This window comes from Austrofundulus limnaeus, unplaced genomic scaffold (genome assembly GCF_001266775.1).
Source record: "Austrofundulus limnaeus strain Quisiro unplaced genomic scaffold, Austrofundulus_limnaeus-1.0 Scaffold1534, whole genome shotgun sequence".
NCBI classification, from domain to species: domain Eukaryota; kingdom Metazoa; phylum Chordata; class Actinopteri; order Cyprinodontiformes; family Rivulidae; genus Austrofundulus; species Austrofundulus limnaeus.
This window is the reverse complement of record NW_013953936.1, coordinates 25,425-38,883: the sequence shown is the minus strand read 5'-3', so window position 1 is coordinate 38,883 and position 13,459 is coordinate 25,425. Positions and strand designations below refer to the sequence as shown.

The 13,459-nt window shown below is 39.8% G+C and overlaps 2 long non-coding RNA genes across 3 annotated transcripts; one reads left to right on the top strand and one right to left on the bottom strand.

The window, feature by feature from the left end:
* Positions 1-1,551: 1,551 nt before the first annotated feature.
* On the bottom strand, positions 1,552-6,517 carry LOC106535698 (uncharacterized). Its single transcript, XR_001312472.1, has 3 exons — positions 6,463-6,517; positions 1,705-1,731; positions 1,552-1,627 (listed from the first exon to the last, which is right to left on the bottom strand). It is a non-coding gene; the product is annotated as an uncharacterized LOC106535698 (long non-coding RNA).
* Positions 2,301-6,765, top strand: LOC106535697 (uncharacterized). 2 transcript variants are annotated; one of them, XR_001312471.1, is made up of 3 exons: positions 2,301-6,408; positions 6,485-6,642; positions 6,738-6,765. It is a non-coding gene; the product is annotated as an uncharacterized LOC106535697 (long non-coding RNA). The 2 variants fall into 2 exon arrangements; XR_001312470.1 differs by lacking the exon at positions 6,738-6,765 and having other exon boundaries at positions 2,309-4,620; positions 4,797-6,408; positions 6,485-6,576.
* The last annotated feature ends 6,694 nt before the right edge of the window (positions 6,766-13,459 follow it).

The window sequence follows — 13,459 nt, the reverse complement described above, 5'->3', positions numbered from 1 at the left end:
AAATAAATCCAAGATGCGACAGTTCAAATTTTCTCTCTGGATAAATGTAAAGCTTTCACTGTGAACTAAAGCAAAAGTGTGTTGATTGTAAATGTAGCTTCAACTGATTTATGAAAAAAAAAAACTAGGCTAATTTATTTTACTCTAGAACAACTACTTGAATTTAAATCACTTGTGTTTACACATTTTTTTCTTTCATTTTTTTTTCTTTTTTCATGATGAACAAGCCCGAATCTATCTGGGAAATGACGTCAAACATCATTTTTTGATGTAGTTGGGATGACGACTTGTATCTTATCTGTCTTGAGCTCCTGAATCGGAGCTAAAGTGTGAGAAGTGGCTTTGGCAGCAGATAAAATAGGAGTGACAGCAGCTAAATAATCTGCCTGTGAAAGAGCTGGCAGAGGAATGTAATTACAGAACGCACGGACAAAGCAGCTGTCTTTCTCTGAGCTTCTGGGGAGATCTCTGAGAGCGGAAGTGAGGAAGTGCTGCAGGAAGGAAGAAAGTCAGAATGAGGATAATGTGACGGGAAAGGTGAAGAAATAAAGATCGGGTAGTCTTTGTGTGGTGCATCGCACACTTTATTCAGTCCTTACTTTTACACTGATTGAAACATATTTATTACTTATTTCTAAAATCAGTTTGTTGTAATTTATCGTTATTTTCTTCATCAATCCATTTGCTTCCTGGCCAGAGAGCCACTCGAATACAAGCTTGATGCTTTTACCTAAAATAAAGACTGACATATTTCAGTACTTTATCCACAGWCCCACAGGCTAACGCTGAACTCAGACCTACGTTTCCATGGTAACGTTCGAGGAGACCGCTGACTAAAAAGGGGCAGACATATCCCACATTCTTCAGTTTTCCCCTCAAAATCTGGGTTTTGTTGGGCAGCTTTCATGATAACAGGAGACAATCAGTGTTTTACATTTTACATGTTTTTCTTAGTTTGGAAAGTCTTAATTTCATGACGCAGTGTGTAGATTTGCTGAAAGTTGAACTGTATTTGAACCACACACACACAAACACATACAAAGGCCCATTCAGTCGTTGTTTCGTTTGTCCCCCATGGGTTATAGTAATTTCCTGACCAAAGTTGTGTGCCTTAAGGCCAGTAAAGTGCACCTAATGTATTTTTATGTGAAAAGAAACTAATACTACTTTATGTTGGACTTCCATCAGCGAATCTTTCCCATAGAGGGACCCAACAAGCTTGACACAACCTTACAGTGCTAACTATGGTGGCCCAGAAGGGTTAACAAAATACAAAAGACATAACGTACGTTGTGCTAAAACAAAAGCCAGTTGGTGGCAGAGAAAATGCACCACATCATAGGAAATGAAGTGTGATGATAGGTGGTTTTGGTGTTTACCTTCTGCTTGGTTCCTACTCCTAATTGCACCACCTGCATGCAATCACCCTGATGACATCCTGGGCTTTAAAAGTGTCTCCAGACGGATGAGTCCTCACTGATGCATAACACCGTTTTTGGTAGTGCTTTAGCCTACAACAGTTATTGAACATTTAAAGTTTATTGTTACTTACCTTAATGTTTTTTGCTGTTCAAGGAAACCTTCACCATTACGTCGTCTGGAGTTTAGGTCTGCCCAGGATCATCACCTAAAGGAACCAAGGAAGATTTTATGGTCTTGCCACTCTGCTTGAAGAAACCTTTTACTTCACAAAGGAAACCTCACCTCTAAGCCAACTTGTTCTTCAGAAACCTGCAAGAAAGGATTTTCATTACCTAAAATATTTATCATTTAAGATCCAATCTTTATTYAAGAAGACTCACCTGGACTCTTCTCCTTTTTTCAGATCCGGACTTGTATATTTTTCCTTGCACCTGTAAATAAAATCACTTACCTTTTTTCATTTACCTCCTGTGTTTGGTTGGTCAATTCCACTCATACTTCTGACTTTCTGAGTTCATGTCAGTATGCATCAGCCAACAATCCAGTCAGTGAGTGGAGCTGAGTCTAAACAAGCCTCAGCCATTTTAGAGGCTCAAGTTAAAAGAATTGATAATCATGTAATTTATTTCCAACAGTTACTTCAACAACAGTTTTTTGGTAATGTTTTGGATAAATTAAATGGACGAATTGCCTTGATGGATGATAAACTTGAATCTGTTTTACCCCCACCACCTCCCATCCAGACTCAGGTGACTGCTCCTGCTGGGTCTATAGCTTGAGAACTGGATTTTCGCCCTGCAGAACTTTTTGATAGGGATCTGGACAAATGTGGTGGATTTCTGCTTCAATGTCACCTTGCTTTCATCAGGTCACCTTCATTATTCCCTGATCAGTTTTCTAAAATAATGTATGTCATCAGTTGATTGAAAGGAAGAGCTTTGCGATGGGCTAACACTTTTTAAAGCTCACATAAAGCCAATACAATAACCTATCAGACCTTTCTCCTGGAGTTCTGTCAGGTTTTTGATCATCCCCTCCAGCAGGAGGCAGCATCCAAATGCCTCCTTTCCCTCCGCCAGGGAAGATGATCAGTCACAGATTTCTCAGTAGATTTCAGAATCATGGCGGAGGAGTCTGGTTGGGATGATGCAGCCCTGAGAGGTATTTTTGTTAATGCTCTTTCTGACTCATTAAAGGATCAGCTGGCTACTCGGGATGAACCCGCTTCTTTGGACGGATTAATCAGCTTGGCGATCCGCATTGACAACAGACTCTGTGAAAGGAGACGTGAGAAGGACTCCAACTACCAGCAGCCACCGCGGCTCAGTGCTTCCTGTTTTCTTCCCTCCGACCCCACAATCATCTAAATCAGATGCAGCCGAGAGTGAGTTTGAGCCAATGCAGCTGGGACGCTCACAGCTTTCTGCTGAAGAACGACAGAGACGGCATGAAGCAAAGTCTTGTTTTTACTGCGAAAAGAAGGATCATCTGGTTGCTAAATGATCGGCTCTGTTAAAAGACCGGACCCATCATTAAGTAAGGGGATTATGGTGGGTCAGTCAAAGTCCTCCCCTAGCACTAGTTTTTCTATTCATGCTACTATTTTTGCTAATCTTAATAAGTTTTCTATCCATGCTTTAGTGGACTCAAGAGCAGAGCAAAATTTAATCTCTATGGACATTGTAGAAGAACTTGGACTTGTGACTGAGAAGCTGGATCCACCATTACCTGTTCTGGGTATCACCGGTCAGAGAATTACAGCCATCACTCATCGGGTAAACAATTTACAACTACTCTTGTCTGGAAATCACTGGGAGTCGGGTGAGTTTTTTGTCATCAATGCATATTCTCCACAATTAGTTTTGGGGTTTTCTTGGCTCAAAAAACACAACCCACAGTTAAACTGGGCTAAGGAGAGAGTTGAACGCTGGAGTGATTTTTGTTTAAATCATTGTTTAAAAGCTGCTGTACCCAGATTAGAGATCAAGAGAGACTCTTTTGAAGAGCATGATTTGTCCAAAGTACACAGTGAATATCATGTTTTGACACCTGTGTTCAGTAAAGCTAAGGCTCTCTCTCTCCCACCTCATAGACCGTATGACTGCTCCATCGAACTGTTACCAGGGGCTCCTTTGCCATCCAGTCGTTTATATAATTTGTCCGGAACAGAAAGGGAATCAATGAGGTTATATATAGAAGGGTCATTAGCTTCTGGCATTATTCGCCCCTCCACGTCTCCACTAGGTGCCGGATTCTTTTTTGTTTCAGAAAAGACAAGAGCCTACGTCCATGTATTTATTTCCATGGGTTAAACCAAATTACTATCAAAAATAAATACCCTCTTATTGATTCGGTGCACCATCAGCTCCATAATGCTACTGTTTTCAAAGCTGGATCTGTGCAATGCTTACCATTTGGTAAGAATTAAAGCAGGAGATGAGTGGAAAACCGCTTTTTAAACACCCTTGGGACATTTTGAGTATTTGGTTATGCCATTTGGGCTAACCAATGCCCCTGCGGTTTTTCAATCACTTATCAATGACGTTCTTCGAGACTTTCTCAACATTTTTGTTTTTGTATATTTAGATGATATCCTCATCTATTCTCAGAACTTGACCCAATACAAACACCATGTTCTCATTGTTCTCTAAAAACTATGTGAAAACCAGCTCTTAAGGCCGAGAAGTGCGAATTTCATTTGTCTACTGTATCATTTTTGGGTTTCATTTTTGGAGAAGGTTTTTTTCAGACTGACCTGGACAAAGTTAAAGCTGTGGCAGAGTGGTCGGTTCCTAAAGATCATAAACAACTTCAGAGTTCTTGGGGTTCACCAACTTTTACCGATGGTTCATGAAGGACAACAGCTGAGTGGCGGCGCCATTAACTCAACTCACACCCACCTTGAGGTCTTTCAAATGGACTACAGAAGCTAATACAACATTTGGTGAGTTAAAGGCTCGTTTTGTTTCCGCTCCCATCCTAAGACACCCTAACCCAACCGAACAGTTCATTGTGGACGTGGACGCTTCTGATTCTGGTGTGGGAGCAGTTCTTTCACAGAGATCCACTGCTGACAACAAGGTCCATCCCTGTGCCTTCTTCTCACGACGACTCAGCCCCTCAGAAACTACGATGTGGGGGACTGTGAACTGTTGGCCATTAAGTTGGCGTTGGAGGAGTGGCGTCATTGGCTCGAAGGTACTGATCTGCCGTTCATAATTTGGACGGATCATAAAAATCTATCGTATCTTCAAACAGCCAAGAGATTAAACCCTCGCCAGGCCCGCTGGTCCCTGTTTTTTGTCTGTTTTAACTTTGTTATTACCTACTGACCGTGAACCATGAATGTTATGCCTGACGCCCTCTCTTGACAGTTCTCTGACACAGAGGGTCCTAAGGATGAGGACAACATCCTTCCCCCTACATGCTTTGTAGGATCCCTCACATGGGCCATAGAAAAGGAGATCCAGGAGGCACTTAGGACCAAACCTGATCCAGGGGAAGGACCTCCTGGTAAGACCTTTGTACCTTTTTCTATTAAAGACAAGGTGTTGGACTGGTTACACTCAAGTCAGTTTTCATGCCACCCTGAGGTTTTTCGCATGACTATGCTAGCTTCAAGGTATTTTTGGTGGCCTTCTATGTCAGCCGACATCAAGGAGTTTATGGCAGCCTGTCCAACTTGTGCCAGAAACAAGAGTGGTAATCGACCTCCTGCTGGACTGTTACAACCAATACCTACACCTGGTCGTGCATGGTCGCACATTGCCATGGATTTTGTTACCGGTTTACCACTCTCTCAAGTAACACTGTCATATTGACTATAATTGACCGTTTCTCTAAAGCTGCACATTTTGTGTCTCTGCCCAAACTCCCTACAGCAATGGAGATGGCTCGCCTGCTAGTCCAACATGTTGTGAGAATCCATGGCATACCAACTGACATTGTTTCTGTTTGAGGCCCACAGTTTGTATCTCAAGTCTGGAAGGCATTCTGCAAAGCCCTAGGTACGACTAAGTCTCTCGTCTGGGTACCATCCCCAGTCCAACGGACAAACCGAGAGAAGCAACCAGGAGCTGGAGGCCTCATTGCGCTGTGTTGTGAGTAGTAACCCTTCTAACTGGAGTCAGCATCTAACCTGGATTGAATACGCTCAAAACACGCATACATCCTCTGCCATTGGTATGTCACCATTTGAAGCTTCACTGGGTTATAATCCTCCTTTATTTCCCAGTGTTGAAACAGAATGTGCAGTCCCGTCTGTCCAGCATCATGTCCGCAGGTGTCGTCGTTTCTGGAGGCAAACCAAGGAGGCGCTCTTGCGGATGGCTGAACAAAATAAAATTGCTGATAGGCATCGTTCTACTGCACCTTCCTACAGAGTTGGTCAACAAGTGTGGTTGTCAACTAAGGATATTCAACTTAAGGACACTACTCGAAAGCTGGCTCCCTGGTACATTGGACCATTCCCGGTGGAACGCATCATAAACCCCTCTGTGGTACGTCTCTCACTCCCTTCCTCTATGAAAGTACATCCTACTTTTCATGTGTCCCAGGTTAAGCCAGTTTCTAACAGTCTTCTGAGCCCTCCTTCCAACTACCCTACGCGCCCCCAAATCATCGACAATCAGCCATCCTGCACGGTCAACAAGATCCTGGATGTCAGACGACGTGGGCGTGGTCTACAGTATCTTGTTGCTTGGGAGGGTTATGGTCCGAAGGAACGCTCGTGGATCTCAAGAGCCCTCAACCTTGATCCCTCCCTCATGTCCACTTTCTACAGCGACAATCCTGAGAAGCGCATCAGATTGCCAGGAGACAATCGTTGGGGGATGGCACTGTGATGATTGGAGGTTTTGGTGTTTACCTTCTGCTTGGTTCCTGCTCCTAAGTGCACCACCTGCATGCAATCACCCTGATGACATCATGGGCTTTAAAAGTGTCTCCAGACGGATGAGTCCTCGCTGATGCATAACACCGTTTTTGGTAGTGCTTTAGCCTACAATAGTTATTGAAAGTTTAAAGTTTATTGTTACTTACCTTAATGTTTTTGCTGTTCAAGGAAACCTTCACCATTACGTCGTCTGGAGTTTTGGTCTGCCCAGGATCATCACCTAAATGAACCAAGGAAGATTTTATGGTCTTGCCACTCTGCCTGAAGAAGCCTTTTACTTCACAAAGGAAACCTCACCTCTAAGCCGACTTGTTCTTCAGAAACCTGTAAGAAAGGATTTTCATTACCTAAAATATTTATCATTCAAGATCCAATCTTTATTGAAAAAGACTCACCTGGACTCTTCCCCTTTTTTTTTCAGATCCGGACTTGTATATTTTTTCCCTGCACCTGTAAATAAAATCACTTACCTTTTTTCATTTACCTCTTGTGTTTGGTTGGTCAGTTCCACTCATACTCTTGACTTTCTGAGTTCATGTCATGAAGAAGGATAAAGGACTATGACTGATAGAGTTTTTGAGTTGAAAAGTAAGTAAAACGTTGATATTCTGTAAGAATATTTTGTGTTCGTTTACTGGAATCGTGACAAAACCACATGAATGTTGAATAGATTAAAATGTGAAAAGAATGACCACACAACCCCCGTACTGGACCTGAGCGAAGCTTCAATGCTCATGGCTGAAGCAAGCAAAGCAGCGAGTGGCACTGTTGGAAACCGGAAGTCCCGGTCTATTTATAACATGGTTCTTCAGTGCCTGGTATGCCCCCTACAGGCCCACGGCTGAATCGTAGACACTCTGAACAGCAATGCTTTCCTGATGTTTTTATTAACGGTTTTATTTAGTGTTGTCAAGGCGTTTTTGGGCATGTCACTAAACAATTTAATCAAGACATTACAATAGTTACGCAATGGTTTATAAGAGTCAAAACTTAACAAGGAAAACTAAGAAAATGGTGTGATGATTTTAAAATCAGTATCTAACCTGCCTAATAAATTCCTTCAGTTGTTAAGTTAATATATTTAGGTGCTGTTATAAAGATTTAGGGCAGTGGTCCCCAAACTACGGCCCGCGGGCCAAATCCGGCCCACCTCCCCATTTGGTCCGGCCCCCAGAACAATATCGGAGAGCATTTAGTTTTTTTCATATATGTGTATTTATATTTGATTATAAAATTGGAATTTTGCAATAAAAATGTTCCTTAGTTATGAACTATTTTCATTAACTATTATTAGTTAGTAACCATTTCATACATACACGCATATAACGTGACATTCTGTTCCACCCTTCTGCGGTCTGTGCCCCTATCTGGCAACCCCCAGAAAAAAAAATCCTAAACCCGCCCCTCTCAAAAAGAGAACTAAATAATGGCGAAAAGATTAGGTAAAAGAAAAATTGATTCAGAATGCAGGGGATTTAAGCTGCAGTGGACAAACAATTATTATTATTTTTTTTGTTCATCTGTCAAGAGGTGGTGGCGGTATTCAAAGAATACAATCTGCGGCGATACTATGAATCCTGTCACAAAGACAAGTATGATAGCTTGCAAGACCAAATGCGAACAAACAAACTCTCAAAGCTAAAAAGTGGACCGTTAGCTCAGAATACATACTTTGAAGAACCCATAGAGTTATTTGATTGTGCTTTCTGGAAAACAATAAATTTTTTAATTTAGGCACTCCTGCAATAGACACACTTTTTCTGTTACAAACTAACTCCGGCCCCCCACCAGAGAAGGGAAAAGTTATGTGGCCCTTACAGGAAAAAGTTTGGGGACCCCTGATTCAGGGGGTTACCCTGGGATAATACAGGACTCCTGTATGAATTTTTTTTTATTTCTTTAAGGTAATATGGCCTGAGCACCAGAGCTAAGTATATATTTTAAATACAAAATAAAATAATAAACAATTTTAAATGATGAGAGCTAATTCCAGACAGACCCTAAACCTCAGCACAGTGAAAGCAATCATCTTGATATCGGCACAAAAATACATTAACTAAACAACATCAGTGTTTTACTTTTCCACTCAAACTCTCCAGCTGTCTTTCGTCCTTCTTCTACAATGTGGTGCATTGCTGCTGCCACCAGCTGGCTTCCATTTTAGTATAACTTATGTTTTAACATAATTTTTGTTGTGTTTTTTTTTTTGTGTTGTTTTGTTTTGAATTTAGTTGAACATTCTGGGCCACCATAGCTAAGTACCCCTTAGGAAAAATGACTCATAAACCACACAGAAAGTGATGATTGGATGTACATCTATAACTGATTAACATTTGGACCCAGTTCAAGATGGTCACCACAGCTAATCCATCTTCAGGACACAAATGCTAAAACTCAGTTTCACTTATCATTGGAACATGGAGAGCTACTTCCATTTGTGTTCCTAAACAATCTTTGCTGCTTATCCTAATAGGTTTTTGAGATTGTGCTGTAGTAGACTCATTTTTAATTAAATAAACACACAATCTGAAAAATAAATAGATACTGGGTTCATACGGAGTCATACAAATGCTCAATACACCAAGTGAATAATTTAAATCATTCAAAATAACTGTGTGCCTAATCAACAGACTACTTCAATTTGTCCACGGCAGATGACCAGGGGATGTATTTGTGCATCTTTCTAACAATAACTTATAATAAAAAAAGAAAAAAAATAATAGAGAAGTTATACAAGTGGTGCTTCTGCAAAAAAAGTGTCTTAATTGATGTAACATCAAACTATGACAACTACACAGATGTGCTTGTTTTGCTCATTGCACCGTACGGGTAATTAGGACTTCTCCTAACTGGTTTGTTCTGTTTCAGAATGGTGAAACGGGTCAGTGTCAGCTCTGCAACAAACTGACTCCTGACATCTTGATGAGTAATAACAGCGCAGGTTCATGTTGTTGCAGTTGGAATTTTTGTGTCTGTTTGTGTGCAAGTGATTGTGTTCCTCTGTCCTTCCTGCTCCTTCACACATTTGCATCCTGCATTGGCTTCATTCTCTTTGCTTAGAGCTAATTGGAAAGTGAAATTGCTTTTCAGATTGTTTCAGCCCGCACCGGCCGACCCAATTAGCTCAACGATTTTTAACGCTGGGAAGAGATCCATGCCTAAACGACGTGGCTAATTTGAATGAGTATTTCAAACCCATGTCTGCAATTAATGTCATTTACATATGTAATGTGTTGGCTTGATTACTTAATTATGTCGGCGTTAACGTGGTGATGTCACTGACAGGTGTCTTTTAGAGAAAAGGTGTGGAAACCCACGCCGACGTTGTACTGCAATCATAGAAACTGTGGCTCCACCTGAAATTTAGAGCTGCCGAGCTCCTGCAGCCTCAAACTTCCACATCTATTCCTGTCAAGTACATTCACTGTCATCCCCTGGCTTGTCACGGACCGGCAGGTATGGATTTTCTTTCCAGTTAGCACATACAGTCTCATACTATTGTCATGTGGTAGCCACTATTTTAAGCAGGTGCCTAAAACCTGAGTATTGAATGTTTTTTTTTACTCTTAAGAATCAAAATAAAATATTTGATGCAGTTTCTTTTTTTCATTTAGTTTAAACCCCTTCACTGCATTATAAGTGATTTAAACGAATAGATGTTGCTCAAATGTGCCTGTTGTCATTTTACCTTTACTTCTGAAGCTTAACCTGCCTACTGAGTAAATCTGTGGGAGAAAAAAAAAAGCCAAAAATGCACTAGCTGCTGGGAAAAGGTYCAGAGATGGGAGGGCTGATCGGTAAGTCGGCAGCTGGTAGAATCAAAATGGAGAGGCACAGTTGTAAACGGTGCTGGCCACAGAGCTATCTTTTGAGTTTGAGGATTTTTTTTCACCTTCAGAATCCCTTGAAGCAGGATCTGTGGACAAGTAGTGGGGGGACCACAGAGGTTCCTGAGCTCACGGTTGGAGTCGCGCGCTCCTGCTGCAGTAAAGCCTGCAGCAGATGTTGCAAGTCGAGGCAGTCAAAGTGTAACATATGGTCAGTAAGAATAAAAAGAATGCAGCCCATGAACACTGGTTTGTTTTTCTAACACAAAAAATAAATAAATAAAAAAGTAGGGATAAACCGATTGCAGTTTTCTGGCGGAGCACCGATCTTCAAAAATGTGACATGCCGATTCAGTTTTTGGCCGATAAAGATTTTTAAAATAGCTGACACTCTCAGGTGTTATAAGGTTGCGATACACTTTGATGTGTTCCAATCTTATTTTATTGAAAAACATTGAATAATGCCTTTGAAAAAGTATGAAGTTATTTTAACTGGACGTGAGTGCTCACATCAGAACAAAAAGGGACAGTGGCAGGTTTTCACACCTTTGTGGAGGCAGATGAGAAGCCAATCTTTTCCACTTTCTCTACGTATCGTCCAATCTCACAAAATTAAGGAAATTATGCCAATAAATCGGCCGGACGATTTATCGGTGCACCCCTAAAGGTAGATGTTTGGGAAATATTTAAAACGATCGTTAGGCTGATGGTCCTCTGTGAGCAATAGGTGATAATCAGAACACTAACGATCGGTCATTAGGCTGATGGTCCTCTTTCACATGTGAACAAACAGTTTTTATTGTCAGTGTTAAGTCTGTTTCTCCACCATGTGGAGGCACTCCTTTGAGGGCTAAGCTTACCTGTAACTCCTTAAACCAAAGAGGTTACAGACAAAACATCTTTGAACAAAGAACTCATGCAGGGGACCCACTCAACTTTTTTTTAGATTTTTTTTACCTGGATTACTGAGATGCATCATGACATTTGGCAAATATTGGCATCACTTTTTTAGGTTTGTGATTGGATTTCACTGATTTTGAATTGAGGGAAACAATGCAAAGGGGATTAAAAKATGTTATTTGTTAATACATTTTTCTAAAAGCTTGCATCCATGTCAAGATGAAAAAGTTATAAATTATTTGCAAATGTCAATGCTAATATATTATAAATTTCAACACCTGCAAACAAAAAGTTAATTTTACATTCTGTCAAAAAGTCATGATTACTCAGAACCATATCAGCTGTAAAATCAGTCATGAAAACAGATTAAAGGATAAAGAGGAACATGTCCAAAAGTAAGGATAATGGTTAGCCAGGCTGCTCTCATTATAGGACAAATTTTTAAGGTAAATAAAATTCTATAATAAAAAAAAAATAAGATTTTTTGTACCAACAATTAAACCTCAACACTTATGAATGATATTTTTTTACTTTGCTGTTTTTATTTATTTTATTTTTTCAATAAAAGTCTGTTTTACCCCTGTGTTTATGTTTGATTTCAAGACTAAAAAGGCACTAAATAATCATACATTTTTGAGAAAAAATTACTAACGAGCAGACTATTCCTTTAATAGACTCAAGCTATCTTTTTCAAAGTTACAACTTTTAGCTTTTAGAGACGTACCAATCAGCTTTCCAGGCTGAGTTCAGTTTTTGTAAATCTCTGAGCTGCCAATTCCAATTTGAGCCAATTTCTCTCTGAGAACTGAATCTCACAACATACTCAAGATTTGTTTTTGTACTTTCTCGTTGAGTTTAAAATTTGACTGTGCATTCACGTAATTTCCCAAAGAAGTGTAGTGCTTTAGYTATCTGATTCAATACCAAGTGTCCCAGACAAAAACATAATTATTTTACAATTGTACATGTGCAAAATGCTTGTGTGCATTTTAGTGCAAGACTCTTGTTCCAAACTCAATTCTGGGGGCAGTAAAWGCAACAATAAGCTGGTTTTCAAAGTACCAGTAAACACAGGAAGAAGATTGTTTGCGTACGGAATTAAGATAAACTGCTTACCACCTCTTAACTTTGAAAATGTAGCAAAAGCAGCACGTGAACTACACTCCCAGARATTGTTACAATCAGCTGTTTGGGAACAAATGTGGGTTCTTGGTTCACAATGAAGATGGAGAAAAGGAACAGGATTTTGAGCAGAAAWTCCCTCAATTTTTGTCATTTTCTCTGCAAACTAGCACAGCTTTTTTTTTTCATTTCCAGGTCAAAAATCTAAACAAATCTAAACATCTATATATTGTTTGAGGTTTGTTCTTTAAAATTACATCAGAAATTCCTTATTAGAATAACACTAAAACAGGATTCATAACAAATATTAATGAGTTATCCTGATTAGGAAGACAAATGAAGTCACAGCTCTGGAACAACTCATGARATCAGGATGATCCAGGTAGCTTAGAATTTGTAAAGTATTACAGTATAACTCATTTTAAAACTATTTTAAGCACCTTTACATTRTTTAAACCTGTTAAATATGTCATCAATAGCAGTAGACCTTTGGCATTGATTCTTTTTAATATCCTTTGCACATCCTCAGACTTAATTTTTAAATTCCTTACAGATATTACTAATAGCTTATTTGAATCCCCTCTTTTTATCTTTCAATTACAGAATTATTGTTTGCATTCTTTATGTGTAGAATCTAGTGTTAAAAGGTTTAACACTCGGTCGAGAATGTGAACAATTATAATCTAATAAAAGCCAGTTAAAAAGAATTTGGGGCCTCATTTTATTGCAACATACTAATTACAAAGACTCATTTGTAAATCCTTTTTTCTTGAAGGGTTCACAAGCTCCCAGTCCAATAATCCCAAGAGCAACAGTTCAGGAAGTGTAGCAATTATTCTTTAATATCAATGGTAAACAGGCTGCATGTGTAATTAATATCCTTCATCAGGTTTTCATTCCAATTTTTCAAGAAGTCTATTACCTGAACGGCACATTTGTGCCAGGATCGGTGTTGGCTAATGTTTAAGATCAAATGGATGGAAACAAAACAAGGAGGGCTGCCGGTAATGCAGCAAACACACCACAATGTGCTCTTTGATTTCCTCTGATTTAAAACCTGGTGGAAAAATCAATATAAGGAATTAAGTCTTATTTACACACGCACCTGACACTGTGGCTCACTGCAAGGTGTCAACAAGCTATTATTGTTTCAGGAGCAGACTCCTTTTGTGTAGCTGAATGGGAAATTAAATATTGGACGTTTAGCTTTAACAGTAAACCTGCCAGAGTGCTGGGCTGCCTTTATTAAGGCAAACGTTTTGGTTAGTTTATATTTACCTTCAAGTTTTTTTTT